Genomic DNA, 16,473 nt, shown 5'->3' on the forward strand with positions numbered 1-16,473 from the left:
GACTGAAAATCTTAGTTACAATCCCTTAGGGGAAACATTCAAGAGATATTAGGGACAAGTGGATAAATTTGCCATAATTTTCAAGCATAAGATAGTTTACGTAGGTTAGTTTTAAGTTTGCCATGAAAATTTTGCATCTTGCTTAAACTTTATGTACTGTTCAGAATAGTATAAAGAGCATTATTATCATGGCTTCGCGTCATATTTCAAGACACTGTGGGCGCGTGGATGTATGTTCCAGACTGAAAATGTTTCTTTAAGTAAGTTTGGTAAATTTGGGTATAAAAGGTACGAACCCTTGAGCAACCTTGACTGAAATGGTAAACTGACAAAGGCACGTTTGGTAAGCAGGGTATAAATTAGGAAATCCTCCTAATAGCGCATATTTAAAGGGTGTTTGGTATGTTGATAATCATAGTGAAAACTCAGAAATTTAACCCTTAGAATTGAGTTTCAGTACAGTATGTGAATTACTTAGCACAAATTGAGAGTGCTGCTGCATATGTTACGGTATTTTACCACTGTTTAATTGAAGTTGGTATTAGATAAATGCCTTAAATTATAGAGGATATCACACAGGAATTAATAAGCAAACTAGATTTAAAATGCTTATTTTAGTGTAATTCATTTTTGACGATAGTTTTAACTATTCAGGTTAGCAACTGAATTCAAAATCAGAGCAAGTTTAAGGAATTTCAAAAGTAGATGAGTATATCTTAGATATCTACAAAGATAGATAAGTATGTTCTTGTTAATATTACATTGATACATTTTGCTTTTTAAAAATCTTATTAGAAGCTTCTTATTATTTTTTATTTATTTTTTGCAAAAGTATTATATATTTTACAGGCTTTTGTTTTAAAAGTAAAACTCATTACTTATACACTGCCAAACTAATTAAGTAATTGCTTTTTAATGATCTTCAATATCTTATGAAGTAGGTAATCTAAGTAGCCATTTGAATGGCAGAGGCAGGGGACTGTGTGTGTGTGTGTGTGTGTGTGTGTGTGTGTGTGTGTGTGTGTGTGTGTGTGTGTGTGTGTGTGTGTGTGTGTGTGTGTGTGTGATCAGCGCCCAATATCAGTCTCCACCCAAGCTAGGAATAGGGAGGCCAGGCTATGGCTGCTGATGACTCGGCAGGTAGATCTATATGCTCCATCAAATACCCTTCCTTAGCTCACAAGGATGGTGAGCTTGCAAACACTACAAGAGACTATCAAGCTTAAGCTGGTCTAGAACCCCAGTCCAATAGATCATCAGGCAGGGACATTTTTGATAGGCTACCAGTAGTGATATTTCAAGTATCTATCCGAAGTAATACCAAATATGATGCATTTCATTTTAGGAATAAAATCATCTCTTGCAGTGTTTTGGAGTTAGGTTTTAACGGCTTGGGAAATTACCTTTTGTTATTTCTCATTTATAGGGAGCGTAAATTCTAGTTTCCAACGCCACAGTGTCTTGATATATGGAGGTTTTTTTTTAGGTTAAGGTATATATATACATATTTTTTCTGTGAATATTAATGTGCTTCACATAATTCCCATCAAACCTAATCAAGCTTCTTCTTATTGAGTTAAAAACTTTTTAATTCAAATAATGGGAATATTTTGTAATACCATATATTGATTTTTTTGTACAAGGACTTCTGAATTTCAACTCAAGTTCTCATCAGATCATTTTATAAGCTTTTGAGTTTGTTTTGCTCAGTTCTCATCAAATCTCCAGATCTAGTGGGATTATATCTAGCGTTTCCATAGTGGGAATATGTCTAGTGTTTCTATAGTGGGAATATGTCTAGTGTTTCTATAGTGGGAATATGTCTAGTGTTTCTATAGTGGGAATATGTCTAGTGTTTCTATAGTGGGAATATGTCTAGTGTTTCCATAGTGGGAATATGTCTAGTGTTTCCATAGTGGGAATAATGTATGTCTAGTGTTTTCATACTAAGATTAGTTATGTCTAGTGTTTCCATAGTGGGATTATATTTAGTGTTTCCATAGTGGGATTATATTTAGTGATTCTATATTGAGATTATGTCTAGTATATCCATAATGGGATTATATCTAGTGTTTCCATAATGTAATTATATCTAGTGTTTCTATAATGGGATTATGTTTAGTGCTTCCATAATTGGATTATTTATAGTGTTTCCATAGAGGAATTATATTTAGTGTTTCCATAGGTATGTCATAAAGTGGGACCCTACAATCAAGGTATGAGATATTTTGAAGTAGATAGTAATGATCTTGTTCTCTCTTGCTAGCTATAGAACAAATGAGAGACTATTCTAGATATTCAGTATTAGATAGATTTTCTTTTCCTCCTGTGCAAGTCTTTACATGCTATTCATAGGCATGATATTTCACAGAAATAGTCTCTTTACACTATACATGCTCCTAAGTATCATCACGCATTTGATCCTTAGATTTGAGGCTTTTAGAGATTTCATACTCCCAACATTCTGATCTTAACTTGGAAGAACATAGGGTGTTATTACACTTTTTTTTCAAAAGAATATGGAAATTTTATTTTTATTTTACTGTACATGCTCCGAAGTATCACTATACAATTGATCCTTAGCTTTGAGGCTTTTAGAGCTTGCATACTCCCAACATTCTGATCTTAACTTGGAAGAACATAAAGCGTTAATACACTTTTTCATTAAGGAAATTTTAGTTTTATTTTTATATTTTGATTAGTTTTGAGTTTTATGTTGGGATTTCGTTTAAGAGGACTTTTATCTTTTGTTATTTTCAAGGAGCTTGCTTGAAGAGTTGGGACAAGCTGAGAACTTGAGCAATTAATTTCCTTAAAAACTATGACTATGTCATAGAAAGCACTATTTATTATTGACCTTTACTTCCGGATCATAGTTGAAGCACAGAAGTTCACATATATAAAATGTGTAGTTAGAAGAACTCCGAAAGATTGTAGTAGTTAGAAAAACTCCGAAAGATTGTAGTAGTTAGAAAAACTCCGAAAGATTTTTCAAAATAAAGAGAGCTCCTTGGAGTCAGCATTGCAATGACCCAAGGGAGTGTTCTCGGCAGGGAGTAACCAGCCAGTTATCAGCTTCGAAGCAGACTCAAAGACCCGTTTTCTAAGCTGACAAGCTGATTGCTGAGATGGGAAAAGTTCCTCTCTTCCCTTGTGCTCTTCCAGGTGTATACCCATTTTTTCTGTGACTGTTGAGGACTGTTTAGTCCCTTTCAAATGTAAGAGAAACTGCTATATACAGAAGTTCAAGGGGGATGGTAAGGTTATTTCTGAGACGAGCCATCTGCTTACTTTCTCTCTCAATAATGTGATGTTTTGTATGTTGGCCAATATTTGTCTACATGTAATTGTTTTTTGAAACATTCCGTAAAAATTTATAGAGTTTATTTCGATTGATATTTGTAGCAATGTTGAAGAGTAATTGTCATTTAAATTTCCAAGTAAAATTCCTCTGTGAGTAAATCAGGAGAAACTCTGTTGGGTTCAAACTTCTCTCGACATTCTACTTTCACTTTTTCTTAGGATTTTATACAGGTTGTCTTGTTAAGGAAATTATTGTTGTTTACAAAAACCTCATAGAATATTCGGATTTTTCTATTTATTTTTGAGAAAAGTTGTCATTTCGTTAAATATTTTTTGTCTTAGTGTTATTTAATGTTAAAAACGATTTTTTCATGATCAGAGCTTTAGATTTTTTTATGAATTTGATTGACTGTATCACATGCTGATTTTTACTGCAGTTTACATGACTGTATTTTACAAAATTATTGTGTTCAAGTGTTTATATATTTTCATGTCCTTCCAGATGTCTTGAAAATGTAGAAATAAGTAACGTTAGATAAAAAGTCAAAAGTTATTCCTTTGGTCTAAGATCAAGCAATACTTCTAAATACATGTTGAACACATGCTGCTGTTTCAAAAGGTGGTACCAGCTTGAGGCTTAAATAGCTTTTCGTCTGAGACTGTGCATCATTCAATTGTAATTGACATAAAATGGGATAAATATCCTGATGGGCACTTTTAGAGGTCTGTGTGAGAAACCTACGAAATTCATAACTTCGTCAGAAATTAGACAAAAACGGGTTTGTCGTTGATAGAAACAAATCATCCAAGTCTTGCAAAGAATTGCCTATTAGCATTTTATAGACTTTGGAAAGTCATTCCATTACAAAATACCTTGTAATAAGTCTTAGTCTGGGTCTTAATGGCTTTGTAATGTTGTTATCCTTCTCCGAATACAAAGGCTTAATTGGATGTCTGGAAGCTAACCTGATTTCATGTTACTTTTCTAAAGGTTGAAGTAATATGGAAAAGTCATCATTGTTGATAGATAGTAGACTCTATGGTTAATATTTCTACAACTTTAAAGATAATAGATCAGTCCTTCGTATGAGTGAATGAAAAAAAATTGTGATTTTATTATTCTTACAAAGTATTAGTAAATTTTGGTGCTCAGGAAATCTTGATAATGTATAGCTTGTGATAAAAGGTAAATTCTGATGATTTTTCAAGTAGCATTGATTTCTGTTGGTACTGAATTTTTAAATGATTTGTTCTTGGTGGTCTAGTTTTGGATCGTAAAAAATCTTGCTCATGACGGTAGAGTATAGATTTCTGAAATAACAGATCATGATAGTGTTTTCTTGTCTAATCGAATCTATAACAGTGCATTGTAACTAATGTCGACATTCTATGTTAGTAGAGTATGAACGAAGACCTACAGGTAGAGTCTGAACACAGTATGATGAGTTCTCAGACATGGTGGTTCTGTATTGCTCCCACAGTCAGTGCTCATTGCTACGGCTCACCAGGCCAGTCCTGAGCTTGTTGCGTACCTTGCCATGTTTTGAACACTTACAAGAGGATTTTAGTTTAATGGCTGTGCATGGTGCTGCTGATCTTTAAAAGTAAGATGTGCTACACAGCTCTGCACCAGGGCAGTGAATCTGTTGTTAATATCGATTCTCCATACCGAGAGTTCCAGGTTATTTGGTGGAATTTTTCATTTTTCTAAGGATGACTGCTTGGTATTTGTATTTCTCATAGCTGCTAGTTCTTAAGTGGCTGATTTTCAATATTCCATTCAAGATTTTCTTCTGGCGTCATTTTTAGCCATACTGATTGTTACCAAAAAAGTGTATTTAGCTTTTGGTAAGCATCGCTTCTATGATTGTGCATTCTCTGCATTCCAGAATTTCTTGTGTGTGGAATCTGATCCGTCCATGTGAGGCCTTTAATTTTATTTTTATCAAACAGGAAATATAAGTGTACCATTTGCTTCGGATGGCATCAATTTAGTCCAGGTCTCTGCACCATAGAGGAGAATATGAATACATACTGCTTTACACACATGTATTTTAGTGGTCAGTCATATATACTTGTTGTAGACCTATTAAAGACCTGTTTATAGTCTCCAGAACATCATCATTAGTCTCTGTAGTATATGAAATGATAACCCCCAAGGTATTTGTCAAATGGCACCTTATGGAGTTATGTGTCATTAATAGTGAAGAATAGCAAATAATCTATTTCAATTCATTGTACTAAGACTTCTGTCAAGTGCCTGGTATATTTGTCTCTATGTGGTGTTTTGATTTCCTGTGTGATGTGTGCCTAATTGGAGGCAGCATCAGCACATTGTTGGTCAATCATCTAGTGGTTATAATGTTAAAGGTTTCTCTATGGCTGTGGAATTACCTGTTTTTATTTGGGTGCCATCTTTTTTTTTCCTGTAGTAAATTTGATAAACAGATTAAATTGGACGGGCCAGAACATCACCCTGTTTTAGTCCTATTTCCAAGGAACAATAAGAATTTCAAGCAGTCAATACAAACTTTAGTTTCCATGCTGGAATGAAATAGCTAGTGTGTTTTTAAAAAAATTGTTAGAAACTGCATGTTTTGCAAGTTTCTTCCATGGGAATTTGTGGGCACTTTATCAAAGTCCCTGTTAAGGTCAACCAGGGCAAGGCATCAACCTGTATTTTTCTATCGACAATTCTCATTTATTTGAGTCTGTGAGAATCATGCCTATACCAACACTTTGTCTTTGGTAGCAGAGAGTCAAATATGTTTAGCAAAGCACAAGAACTAACTAGTATTTTATCAGCTGCAGATAAAAGGAAAATACCTGGGCTTTTGTTGCAGGAGCTTCTCTGCTTTATTCTTATGTATAAGATTTGTGTTGTCCATCTAGGATTCAACTATTTCCTCTCCTCTAAAGGGTACAAATACAGTTGTACAGTTGTTGTTTTAAGAATGTAGCCCCTCCCCTTAAAAACTTTGGAAATCCTGTCATGACCACATTTTTTACCATCTTTAATATTTTTTATTGCACTCAGACCCTTGTGCAATTCTGGTAGCTTTTTGAGGTCATGAATGAGAGATAGGTTGGGCATAGTATCAAAACCACACTCACTGACAGTGCTAAAGATGGTTCAGTATAGTATTAGAATTCTCAGCCTAGTTCTTTGTTATGCTATCAGTTGTTGGTTACTATAGTAATTGTGTATTTCTTAGGTTGGCTAGGACACCAGCCACCCATGTAGATACTGCCGCTAGAGAGTTATGGGGTCCTTTGACTTACTAGGCAGTACTACATTGGATCCTTCTCTCTAGTTACAGTTCACTTTCCCTTTGTCAAGACATACACTGAATAGTCTGGCCTATTCTTTACAAATTCTCATCTGTCGTCAAACACCTGACAATACTGAGATTACCAAACAATTCTTCTTCACCCAAGGAATTAATGACTGCACTGTAATTGTTTAGTGCTTATTTTCCTCTTGGTGAGGGTAGAAGAGAGACTTTAGCTATAGTAAGCAGCAGCTTCTGGGAGAATGACACTCCAAAAGCAAACCATTGTCTTGGGTAGCGCCATAGCCTCTGTACCATGGTCTTCCACTTTCTTGTGTTAGAATTCTCTTGCTTGAGGGTACACTCGGCACACTATTCTATCTTTTTTCTCTTCCTGTTTTGTTAAGTTTCTATAGTTTATATTGGAAATATTCATTTTAATGTTGCTGATCTTAGAATATTTAATTTTTCTTAGTTTTCTTTCCTCACTGGGGTATTTTCCCTGTTGCTCCTGGGCTTAAAGCATCTTGCTTTTCCAACTTGGGTTATAGCTTAGCAAGTAATGATAATAATGAATAGATGGGGTGATATTACTGTATACAGTATAAAGCTTATAAGTACAGTCGTTAGGTTAGCAAAGGCTTGAATTTCCTTAGCCATTTCTACTGTACTGCAGTTCTGTAGCATACGTATTTGAAATATGCTTCGTCCTCAGGTCCCCTTATCCAATTTGGGCCAGTACGTATTAGTGGAGGTACAGTATACATGATACGAGTAATTTACTTTCCGTTGTTCAAGCAATTGCTGGAACAACTGCTGTACGGGTACAAAGTTCTCTTCAAATCAGTTTGCATGAAATCACTTAGTGAAGCCATTTTTTTTTTTTGCTAATGCCGCATCAATATCAGTTTGCAGAACATTTTGTAGATAGTGTCAGGGTTTTCGTCAGGAACGTTTGTTCATGAAGAATGGTTGTATGAGAAAGGATTCTTGTATTTAGTGCAGAACATTTCAAATTCTTTAACTCGGCCTTCTTGCAGGTTTGAGGTTAAATTTGGAGTTTGAAAAGGAGTCCCATTAGTTAACTACCTGTACGTCTAACACCCCACTCCCCATGTGATTTGGGTTATGCTTACATCATTAGTGTGTTTCTATGTGGTTATGGGGTAATCTAACATGTACCAGTGCTTGAATATCTAAACCATTCCTGTGTTTTGAGCTTTTACTCTAGCAGGAATATTGTGCTTGCGATGTGAAATTTGTGTTCTGCTAATAGAGGCAGTAGTGAGAGGCTGTCAGCAGTCTAATGAAAGTGTGTGGTTTTCCTAACATGGATATTAGAATTCCAATGCAAGACAACCTTGTCTGTTCTATTCTTTTCCTTTTTGTGATAGTTTATATTCAAATTTTGTTTGATTTTCTATTTTATATTCAGATGTAGGTGGTGACAGTTTCGTCGTCGGCGCCCACTCGTGTCGGAGTATTGGGTTCTGTCGTTAGCCATCAGCCTCCTATCTTTGGGGTGGGTGCTTATGTCTGATGTGGCTGTTAAGTCCTAGTCTGTGGTGGAAGAGTCGCGGACAGTGTTCACAAGGGAGGGTAGGTGGTGGGCGGGGCTGTTCTAATCGCGCTCTCCCTCTTCTCCTCCTAGCCTCCTCATTTTGTCTCCTCCTCTCCTCGAAGTCCACGGTGCCATGGTGTACTGTACTCCTCCAGGTTTTCCTGTCCCTGGCTGTTTCTTCCCATGAGGAAGGATCGATGTCAGTTAGAGCCAGGGTGCGCTTTAGTTGATCTTTATAGCGCATTTTCGGGGCTCCTCGTGGTCTGGTGCCCTGGGTCAGTTCTCCGTAGAATATTTTCTTTGGGAGCCTAGATGGATCCATCCTATGCACGTGTCCTATCCAGCTGAGGCGGTGGTGGATGATGGTGGCCTCCACGCTGGTCAGCGAGGCACGTTCTAAGACTTCAATGTTGGTGGTGTGGCTCTCCCAGGGGATTTTCAAGATTGCCTCAATTTCATTTCTTGGAAGCGTTCTAGGTTTTTAAGATCGTTTCTATATAGCGTCCATGTTTCACATGCATACAGGAGCGTGGAGAGGACTACTGCCCTGAACACCATTATTTTGGTGGTCATTGTCAGTGCGTGGTTGTTAAATACGCGGCAGTTGAGTCGGCAAAAGGCGGAGTGGGCTGCCCTGATCCTGTTCTCCACGTCCTTTTTGCTTGTGGGAGCTGATGTTAGGATGCTCCCTAGGTAGGAGAACTGGTCCACCTGTTCTAACGGTTGGTCATTCATTGTGGTATTGAAGTTGGGGAGCATCAATCCTGGTGGATGTTGGACGAGGGTCCTGGTTTTGTCTGTGTTGACTTGCATCCCAAAACGTTCGTAGGCAGAGTTGTATGCATCAGCTAACGACTGCAGGTCCTCTGCCGTCTGACCTGGGGTGGCATTGTCGTCAGCATATTGCAGTTCTCGCACTGCACACAAGGTGGTCTTGGTTCTGGCGCGGAGTCTAGCGAGGTTGAAAGCGCCTCCATCCATGCGGAAACGTAGGTCGACTGAGGGTGTGTCAGGGGGAATCTCGTTGAGCCTTGCTGGGGTGTATAGCGAGAAACACGTTGGGGCCAGAACACAGCCCTGCTTCAGGCCGTCGTTGATGGGGAATGGTTCTGAAAGAGTTCTGGTGGCAGACTCTCCCAACCATTCTGTCATGGAGGGCACGCACCAGCTTGACAAAATCGGGTGGGCAGCCATATCTTTTGAGGACAGCCCACATGGCGGGTCGAGGTACTTTGTCGAAGGCCTTTTTCAAATCCCAGATGATGAACATTATGGGCTGTTGTTGTTCAAGGCTCTTCTCTTGTAGTTGTCGCGCACAGAAGATCATGTCTATGGTCCCACGGGAAGGTCGAAAGCCGCACTGGGACTCTGGCAGGACGTCTTCTGCGAGAATAAGGAGGCGGTCAAGGAGAATCCGAGTGAAAATCTTACTTGCGATGCTTAGTAGTGATATTCCCCGGTAGTTGTTACAGTTCTCCCTGTCTCCCTTCTTGAAGATGGTAATGATGTTTGCATCGCGGAAGTCACTGGGGGAGATCTTGGTCTCCCATATCTTCAGTATAAGGAGCATCAAACGGTTCCTCAAGCCGGGGTCACCGTGAGTGAGGAGCTCCAACGGGATGTTGTCTGGCCCTGGGGCTTTGCCGGGCTTCATGCGCTGCAGGGCCTTGTTGAAGTCATGGATGGAGGGTGGTAGTGCCATCCAGTGACGGACGGGATGCTGCGGGGTCATTCGCAGGAGATTGTCTGGGGTGTCTGCTTGGTCATTGAGGAGGTTCTCAAAGTGAGACCTCCACCTGGCCAGGATGCCCTCGCTATTGGTGATGGTCGTGGCCCCATCCGCGTCCTTCAGGCTGCCCACTGATGACCGTGTGGGACCGAATATTTCCTTTTTTGCTGCATAGAAGCTGCGCAGGTCACGTTGGTCAGCGAAACTCTGTATTTCTGCAGCTTTTCTTTGCCACCAGGTGTTTTGGGCTTCACGGATCCCTCTTTGGCAACCAGCTTCAGCCACCTTGTGAGCACATTTGTTAGCTGCTGTTGGTTGGTTTTCCAAAGTCAGGCGTGCTTGTCATTTGGTTTCAATGAGAAGAGAGATGGTAGCATCATTCTCATCAAATCAATCCTGCCGTTTCTTGGTGGTGTAGCCTAGTGTTTCCTCCGCGGCACGGGCCATGGCGTTTCTGAGGGTGGTCCAGTGGTGCTCGACAGTGGCCTGACCCGCAGGGTCTGCGAGGTATTGTTCGCAGGCCTCCTTGTAGTTCTGTGCCACCTGTGGGTTGCGGAGCTTACTATAATCAAAGCGTTGGTGTGGTACGCTGTCAGGTGCCCTTCTGGGTGGTCGTAGGGTCGTCACGGAGAGTCGGGAGATGAGGAGTCTGTGGTCCGTCCAGCAGTCGTCCGCTCCGGGCATGGATCGGGTGATGTGGACGTCTCCTCGGTCTCTGGCTCAGGTCAGGACGTAGTCCAGGGTGTGCCAGTGTTTAGACCGTGGGTGTCTCCATGTGGTCTTTTGTCGCTTTGGTAACTGGAAGATGGTGTTGGTTACCACAAGTTGGTGTTCTGCACACAGACCCAGTAGGAGTTGGCCATTGGCGTTGCAATTTCCAATGCCATGGCGGCCAATGATTCCCTCCCACAGGCGATGGTCTTTGCCTACTCGGGCATTAAAGTCGCCAAGCACAACGAGCTTGTCATTGGCGGGCACTGCCTGGATGGTGCGGTCGAGCTGGGTGTAGAAGGCAGCTTTGTTATCATCGGTTGAGGTCATAGTCGGGGATTAGACAGAGATCAGGGTGAGGTGTCTGTCCCGCGTGATGGGGATGCGGACAGTCATCAGGCGCCTGGTGACAGTTTATTTGATGTTTAACCATCCATATGCGGCAGTGAAGTTTGCTCATCAGGAATAGTGTGTTAATAGACTTTGATCTATAATATCTGATTAAAAAAAAAGTGGATTTTAAATCAATATTTTGTGATATTAACTTTTAGACTACTTTTTTGTAGTTGAATATAATCCTGGCTCTATTGATGTCTTGTCTGTAAATGATGAGAAAATGTAGATTAGTAATTTTCATTATAATACGATTCATGAAATATAGTTTGTAGATGATGATGTGTTACCTGATATTTGGAAGAAGTTGAAGGTTTAGCAAACATAATTTGGTCAAGAATTTGGTTTTCCATCTGGTCTTTTTCCCAGGACACGACCCTTTCTTTAAGACTGATTCAGAAAGTATTTGTTCTGTATGATTTTTGGTTTTAGCTTCGGCAAGTCGAGCTAGCCTCTGTCAGTCTTTGGATTTACAAAATTCTGGTTGTTTGTGTGAACTTCTACATTTCTGGCTGTCTATGAAATTTTTGATATTTTGCAAGCATTTGTTGCAATACACTTGAAAAAAATATCATGTTTGCCAGACTTTTTGATTCATGAAATCTTTTACTAGTTTTGCATTCTTGAATTTTTTACCACATGCTTTCATGAAGGTTTTTGCCACTTTTTGTGTTCGTAAAGTCATTATTGAACACTTTATTGGTCTCGAAGCTTTTCGTCACACTTGGACATTAATGAATGTTTTTGCTATTCTTGCATTTAAAAAGCATTTTGTAGAGTCCTCATTAAAGCATTTGTGTGGGAGCGGTGTAGTAAAACCAAATGTTTCAGTTTGAGTGTTTTTTTAAGGAAGATTGTAAAATCAAGATGGCTGTTTACAATAGATGTCCAAAAAAAAAAAAAAATCTGTCTCCATTTTGATAGGATGTTTGTGGAAAGTCTGAAGTTTTCTATTTGCTTTGCCAGGAAACCTCATGTTGAAAGTTTGTTTGAGAGAATGTCTGTTCCCTAAGTAAGTTTTCTTGGAAAACAAAAGATAAAGTCTTTCAGAGATGACAATCAATGTGAGAGCTTTTGCATACAAATTTTGTCAAATTCAGGAAGCTTTTACCTTCAAAGTTTGTCAGACTAAGGAAGCTTTTGGCTCGAGAAAAACGGCCAGTTCAAGTTAATTTTGTAGAGCCTAAAAGTATGAAGGTTTTTTTCTGTAGGGGACAGCCATTACGAGTTATCTGCTAAAGATGTCTCGGTGTTGAGGTCTTTTCTTTGTAGAAATTCTGAAATTTTGGGTACAAAAGGTAGCTGTGTAATTAAGAGTTGGCTCAATTAATTTGAATAATAGACATGAACTAATCAAACACTATGATAGCAATACTTTGCAGCTGTCTCGGAAGTTCACGGTAAAATTGAGTCAACATTCTAGAAAGTATACTTCAGGTATATCCGTAGAATATCGTTTCTAAAGATTTTAAGATATATCTAAATTATGAACAGTAAACCATTCAAGAAGTATGTTGCAAACGAATGCCAGTTAGTCATGAACGTAGCAATAAATCTGCCCTAATCAACAATATGAAGTGTAACAGTTATGGTGTTGTCTTGTTCTTGTGACAATTGAACATTTTGGTCTTGTAAACATCTTGGATGAAGCAGTATTGAACCTATTTTTATAGTTCTCTTGTAGTTGGGAACCATTTATTTACTTATTTGGAAACATATTTTACTGAGCAAAATTGAACTAAAAAATAAGTGAAAAGGAATTGACATACCATAACCAAGACAGAAAGGGATGTCAGAATAAAATAGACAATTCTAATTACTTGACAATTGGATGAATTTCGTAAGGTCAACACCACAGATCCTAAAATAGCCCAGTGGTTGATGTGTATGGCGAATACTTTGCACATCTCGTACCATTTACCCGACTTAATCACTTACATGGAATGGTGTTGGGATACAAGACGATTTAGTTGTTTTGGTCGCTTGTCTGCTTTTGGGGGGACGGTGTGTGTCTTGGTGTAATTAAATGTATTGTTATAACAAACTGAAGGATGACTTGTAATTCTGAATGAAATTAAATTTGATTGGAGTTTGGTTTGTGAAATTCCTGTAACTCTTGTTTTATCCAAAGACATCTGAAAGGAATATGCTTGAATATATTCCATACTTAGCAAGGTTTTGTTGAGTCATGTAAATTGGTATTTATGAAAGTAACACATAATTAAGCATATGATTTAACCATGTTTGAAGTATGCCTTAAAATAGGCAATTTCATGAGATTTCAAGAGTAATCCCCCACAAAAAAAAAAAAAAAAAAAGTAAGAAGTTCAATAGGTAATTTGGTTAAATGAAAAATATCCTTTAAAACTGATTGGCTAAGTCTAAATTTAATATAATACGAAATTTATCCCTTTAAAATCACCAGTAAGCCTTTATGTAGAATGTTTAATTAAATAATTACCGATAAATTAGTTCCCCTTAGAAGTTAGTAATGCAATGAATTGACTGAATAGATGAATACGTAATTTGGCTACCAAAAATAATTTTTAAGCTTTCAAATAATGAAATAACGTAGTTTACCCCCATCAAATGTTTTAGCTTTCAAATAGAGATAACGTAATTTGCCCTATAAAACATTTAAAGCTTGAAAGTAATTGATGAAATAACGTAATTTATCGTCTCCCAAAGAAGCTTTGTATATGCCTTTAAATACGTAATTTGGTAAAAAAAGATAGTTTATCACTACCCCTCCCTATAAGAATTGGACTTAGTATGCAATAGTGCACTAAAGTTTCAAGAACACCCATTTTAGATGAAATTTTTATGAAGTTTCACTCTAGCCTTATCACAAAATTTAATCGAGTATTACGGAAGTCAATATGACTTTGGAAGCCTAAGGATATATAAATTGATTAAATAGTCTCTTAAAAGCGTAAAACACGAGTGGAGGAAAACATGAAAATGTGCTGCTTATCATAATGAAAAAAATCAGTGTGTGTATAACAGGTCTATGAGCATCAAATGCGGTATTTTTGACTTGAAAACCCCAATTGCTTGTTCAGGTATTGATTTTCTTTAACAGATTCAAGTAAGATTGCTGCTTATATCAGCAGTAACGTGTCTTGATAAGCTAAGCTTGTGAAATAAGAATAGAGTAATTAAAGATGCTAGATTTATTAAGAATTAAAAAGAATTACGTAAAATTCTAAGATATTTCATTAAAGTTATAAGAAATAATCAATTTTTTAAAGTAAAATCAATAAAATAGTAAAGTAAATGCATCTATATTTATTAAAGATGCAGCTAAATTTTTTTTAAAGAAATAAAGTAAACTATTATCCAACTAAAGATGCGATGTCTATCAATAGTAATAATGATATTCTAGCAAAATTTAAAGTAATCAGCAAAAATGAAATAAAATAAAAGTGAATGTAAAGTAGAATAAGACAGCACTTGCCTATCTTAAAATTTAATATTCAATGGAAAATTATATTTTGTCTAATGAAAATTGGTGTTTTTCAAGTCAAAATTATAAGCAAAGAATAATCAAATTCATATTCGACAGAACGTAAGCTGATATTGATAATATGAGTCGATAGCTATCTTACAATCTACTTGTTAAAACCGGTAAATAATTACTGTAATAAAACTGTTTTTCTAAGTCAAAGTCATATTTGAAAGAACGAAATCTACTTTTATATTAATGATGAAGTCGATAAATAATATGTCTAATCACAAAATTAATTTTCATGTCAAAATTAAAAGCATTGAATAATCAAATTCACAATTGAAAGAACGAAATTTAGTATTGATAATGTAAAGTAAATCTTCGTAATTTTAGCTCAAGAAATCGTAAGAATTTTCTGTATACTAGGGGTGTTACACGGGCATATTTTCGGACAAAATCGGGCATTTTACCAATAGATTTTAACATCAAATAGTCAATTCTGGTGGCAAAATTAAAGTATTTCGTGATTATAACACATAATCATGAAATAGCTTATATTTCGTCACATTTATTGACATATTGATGTCAAATATATCGTTAAAGTGCTTATAAATGTCAGGGAATAGTCTGTGTGTAGTCCTCTAAGCTTGCCAAATAACTTCAGTCAGTCGTTCATATAGATAAATTAAAGTAAATATTGATTATATTTAATTGTAAAAAGTGGTAAGATAGCTATATCGAGTAACATTTTCGATTAAATCGCCAATTGTGGTTCGTTAAGTTTTCTATCATAAAGTCAGTGTTGCGCTCGGTAACATTCAGTTTAATTTTCTTTAGCGCTAAGTTTCGTAGTTTTCTATGAGGTTATGACAACAACAACCATTTTCTATAACAAAACAGATAAATTCCTGTGAAAATCGTAAGGAAAATGAAAGAAGTATCGAGATGATTGTTTTGCACCCCGTAGATTTCCTTCTGGTTTATTCATAGAGGAACTGGACTTAGAAATTTTTTTGTCAATTCCGCTTCGTCAGTGGTACGAAATTCTGTCGCAAAACTCTACGGGTTTTTTACGCCCTGTTTCATTATACATTACGTGTCAGACTAGCGTTTGCCTACGTACAAAATAACAGCCATGAGAGGGAACGTAAGCTCTGGCTCTTCTCTGGGGTACCCCTGCCAACCCCCTTGGACTTCTGTACACAGCCGTTTTCCTTTACATTAGAAAGGTACTGACAAACCTCAATAGTCAGAGAAAATAGGTATACATCTGGGAGAGCACAAGGGAATAGAGGGACTTTTCCCATCTCAGGAATCAGCTGTCAGCTTAGAAAACGGGTCTTTGAATCTGCTTCGAAGCTGATAACTGGCTGGTTACTCCCTGCCGAGAACACTCCCTTGGGTCATTGCAATGCTGGCTTCAAGGAGTAACAAAAATAAAAAAAATTCTTTTAATTTTACCTTTTTCTTTTATGGGTAACTAATTAATGAAATGTATTTTAAGGATTTAAATAAAATGGTGTCCAGTAAAACTTAGTTTTATTTTGCCTCAAGTATGACATTAACAAGATTAAGTGCATTACAAAGGTGACGTCACAACTAATGACGTCATACCCACAGCAGTTTAGACTGTGACGTCATAATTTAATAACTACGTCACTTATGGAACATTGTGACGTCACAACTAATGACGTCATACCAACAGCAGTTTAGACTGACGTCATAATTGAATAATGACGTCACCTATGGAACATTGTGACGTCATACCAGCAGCAGTTTAGACTGACGTCATAATTGAATAATGACGTCACCTATGGAACATTGTGACGTCATACCAACAGCAGTTTAGACTGACGTCTTAATTGAATAATGACGTCACATATGGAACATTATGACGTCATAACTCATCGGTTATTTATGGCCGTTTCTAGTACTTAGAAATTTAGCCTTGTGACGTCATAAGTGAATAATGACGTCACTTGAGCAACACCATGACGTCATAACTCATTGGTTATTTGATAACTTAGCCCTTTGAAACAGCCTTGTGACGTCATAA

The sequence above is a fragment of the Palaemon carinicauda genome, unplaced genomic scaffold, assembly GCF_036898095.1.
Source record: "Palaemon carinicauda isolate YSFRI2023 unplaced genomic scaffold, ASM3689809v2 scaffold56, whole genome shotgun sequence".
In the NCBI taxonomy this organism is placed as follows: Eukaryota; Metazoa; Arthropoda; class Malacostraca; order Decapoda; family Palaemonidae; genus Palaemon; species Palaemon carinicauda.